Genomic DNA, 4,550 nt, shown 5'->3' on the forward strand with positions numbered 1-4,550 from the left:
AACCAAGAAATACAAAGGGATCTCCCAATTCACAACAACACTTGAATGAATCTTTGACCTCTAGTTGGATGATGAAAATTAGGCACCAAGAACTCTCAAAGATCAACAAAGACTAATTCTTCTAAAAACAACTCACTATTTCATTCTCACAAATTGTAAAAGTATATTTTGTATAAGCAATATTCAGAACCTTTTTCAGAAAAGAAATTCACCCTTTTATAGAAGTTAAAACAAACACAATTTCCAAATAGAAAAGGGTATTGCCAGTAAAATCAACCGGTTAATAATTAAAACAATATGTTGATTTTACTAAAAACCAGTAGTTTGTATGTAAACTTATTTTTCTTGAATGGAATGTACTTAAGCTGAAAGCATTTATGATCGTACATATAAAATATGGTTTTCGGTATATAAAATACATTACAGAAAAAATCTAAACACAATTCAGTATTTTCAGTCAATTGATTTGAAAGATAACAGATTGAAAAACAAAAAACTTTCTAGACAACAAAATTAAAACTAGTTGAAAACATTTTTAGTTAGTTGAAAACATTTTTAACCAATTAAAAACAGTTTAACTAGTTGAAAACCATTTATTCTTGGACCCTTCATCATTGCTAAAGGTAAAAGATAAATCAAGGAAACCAAAATAAAACCTAACCTACCTAGAAACATTAGGCAGGAGGTCTTCACTCAAGACTTCAACCATAGCTTCATCAAACATTTTAAGTTGGGATCCTTTAGATGTCCAACAGTCTCCTCCTGTTTGATGAAGACAAACAGTCTAACAAATCTTAGAACCTTGTGTTGAATCTTTAAAAAGTTTTATCTTTGAAGGAAATTATCAGAGGTGAAAAGAACATATTACACATCTTCAGCTTTGCTCCCTTTGACTTGCAATACTTGTAAAACACCTGTTTACCTATTTCTCCCCCTTTTACGTTCATCAAATAGAAAATGTAAACAAATACTATTTGATTCGATATACCAGTCCATCAAACAACTCTAAGCATATAGAAAATAACATTAATAACAATAATAAGCATGATTAGGGAGGATAGAAAATGGTCAAGGTGCAAAACCAACACCAATACAACACAAAATAAAAACAAAAAGTGAAATAGTTCTACAAATATGACAGTTATAATTGATTACAAACCAAAACTCCATTATGTCTCACAATGGTCGAGCTCAGCTAGTTGCTCTTGGGCAACTTCAATTTGATGATCAAGATGTTGAAATCTTAATGAAGTCATCTCATAATATGCTTTTTGCTTTGTAGAAATTGTTTCTAACCTATTGAGCATAACTCTCTCAAAGCTTGATAAAGGTTCACCCCTCTCCATGGTTGGCACATAAGCAACCAAAGCATTCATCTCATTTGCCCGTGACTCATATGCAACAATGATTGACTCTGGAACATTTGAACTTGAAGCTTCATTATTTTTGTTTATCCACAAATTATTGCTCTTCTAAAATCCCATTTTCAGTAAAGTGGAGCAATCTATTTCACTCATAGCTTTGATAGTTTCATTCAACCCATTTTCACGGTAATCCATAAACTTTGTGAAACCATAATAGCATAGTGAAATTTGTAGTTTACAAGTCTCTTGGACTTGATATGTGTTCCTTCATTACATTAACCCAATATACTCTTATCTTGTTCATTAGATAGTACATTAAGACCAAGTCTTCTTCATTTAGCATAACATGGTTGCTCCACCTAGGTGTTAGCTGCCATCCAGTGATATAGGCTAAAAATATAGAAGTTAGATTGATATTATCTACATGAAACCGATTGAAGGAAGTGTTTTGATCCCTCAAGAAAGAGCGGTAGAACTGCATCTTGTTGAACTCACTAATTTCAGAGGTATTGTCTTTGCCCACTTTGAATCTATTATGTTTTAGCCTAGTAATATTACTCCACATGGAAGAAGTTATAAGAATTTTGACACCTTTCACAATTGACACTAAATTCGTTCCATCAAGACTGAGGTTAGTGTAAAATACTTTGATTAAATCATGGCATACATTGTCTGTCATTTCCAGAAATGGTTTTAGCCTTTGAAGTTTTAAAAGTTTCCTTGTTTCATCCAGTTTTTGCTTCTTCATCCAGGAAAACTGCAACACCTTGGGAATATTAATATGCTTCCTACTCATTTCGTACAGAAAGGTTGTCATAACTTCTTCATCTTCAACAAACCATGTTGCCAATATCCTGATCTAGAAGTGGAGGATGATCCTCTGGATCTCTTCTTCTTTTGTGAGGGTGATGACATATGATAAAGTTGTGATATAATGAATACAAGCAAAGATAAGAAAAGAAAACAAATGCTTTGATTTTGTGCAATGTTGGATTTTATAAAGGTTAGAACAAACCAAAAACAATCAGTGTTTAAAAATATTCAACACATTGTTATTGGAAAGAGAGAAAATAATCAATGCATTTGGCTGTTTTGATTGACCATATATGAAAATTTGTTGTGGAATCTTTTAGTTAACACCAAATCCCAACAATAAGTCACGTGAATGTATATTGATTCAGTCCAAACAAATAAAAATCTCATTCTGTCTCCACATCACATAGATATGCATAGGGTACAAAAATTTAATTGACTAAAAACAGAAACAGTCACTTAAAAATAAGCATCAGATTAAAAAGAATAAACTAATATACAATTTAATCAATTAAAATTTTATTAAGAGTTATTACTTAAAATGATTTTGCCTAATTCAGTTCTAAGGTAATTAAATCTATCTCTAACAAGTGGTTTGGTAAACAAATCAGCCAATTGTTTTTCAGTTCCAATGAATTTTATTTCACAGTTTCAATTTGCAATATGCTCACGAAGAAAATGATGTCTAATCTTTATATGCTTTGAGCGTGAATGCATGATAGGATTCTTTGTCAAATTTATGGCACTTGTATTATCACAGAATACAGGAATGTTATTCAATATAATCCCAAAATCACTTAGTTGTTGGTTCAACCAAAGTGTTTGAGCACAACAACTCCCTGCAACTATGTATTCAACTTCAGCTATTGACAAAGCCACAAAATCTTGCTTCTTGCCATGCCATGAGATTAAGCTTGAACCTAACAAATGACAAGTTCCACTTGTGCTTTTTCTGTCTATTTTACATCAGCGTCATATTAGTCAATTAAGTTTAAAGAAACACGACAAGGATACCACAAACCAACTTCCTTAATTCCTTGCAAGTACTTCAAAATCCTTTTGGTAGCATTGTAATAACTTGCACACATGCAAACAACAAACACTATATCTAGTCTACTTGTAGTAAGATACAATAGTGAACCAATCAAACCCCTATACTTTGTTTGATCCACTCATTTCCCAGCAATATCTTAATCCAGATGACAACTTGTAGATATAGAAGTGCTAACAACTTTGCATTTGTCCATTTCAAATTTCCTTAGCAAATTCGTACAGTATTTTGTTTGACAAATGAAAATACCATCCTTTAATTGTTTCACTTGAAGTCCTAGGAAGTAGTTAAGCTCACCCATCATAGACATTTCAAATTCACTTTTCATGGCTTATACAAAGGCTTCACGCAAGGCTTCATTAGTTGAACTAAAGATAATATCATCTACATACACTTGTACCAAAATGATGTCATCTTTCTTTTTCTTAATAAAAAAAGTCTTGTCTTTCATGCCTCTTTCATATACTTGAGATAGCAAGAAATTACTTAACCTTTTATACCACTGCCTTGGTGCTTGCTTCAATCCATACAAGGCTTTCTTGAATTTGTACACATGATCTAGAAATTTATGATCTTCAAACCCAAGTGGTTGTGATACATATACCTCTTCATTTATATAACCATTCAGAATTGCACACTTCACCATCCATTTGAAATAGCTTGAATCCACTCATACAAGAAAAAGCTAGGAGGAGTCTATCAGATTCCAACCTTACTACTGGATCATAGGTCTCATCATATTCAATGCCATCCTCTTGATTGTAGCCTTTTGCCATCAGTCTTGCCTTATTTCTAGTGATGATGCCTTGTTCATTTATCTTGTTTCTACCCATTTTGCGCCTATTACATTCATCTCATTTATTCTTGGAATCAGAGACCACACTTCATTCCTAGTGAACTGATTCAAATCCTTCAAAGTTAAAATCCAAGTTTCATCTTGCAATGCTTCAACAAATTTTTTTGGCTCCACTTGAGATACGAATGTCTCACAAAACTTATTTAGGGAGTTTCTGATTGACACACCCTTCTCAATATTTGCAATGACATTGTCCAGGGTTAGATCTCTAAGACTCCTCCATTCTCTAGGCAAACATGGATTTACAACTTGTCCTTTAACAAAAATAGAATCTATTGTTTCTCAATCAATCAATTGATTTTTCTGAAGTGTAGTTCTTAAATCACCTTATTCAAGTTCATCTTCAACAGACTTAAGCATATAACTCCCTTCAATAGTCTCATAAAAAACCACATGGACAAATTCTTCAATAGTTAAAAGCCTCCTATTATAGATTTTGTATGCATGTCCATTCAAAGCATAACCA

This window comes from Phaseolus vulgaris, chromosome 8, assembly GCF_051622355.1.
Source record: "Phaseolus vulgaris cultivar YP4 chromosome 8, ASM5162235v1, whole genome shotgun sequence".
NCBI lineage: Eukaryota > Viridiplantae > Streptophyta > Magnoliopsida > Fabales > Fabaceae > Phaseolus > Phaseolus vulgaris.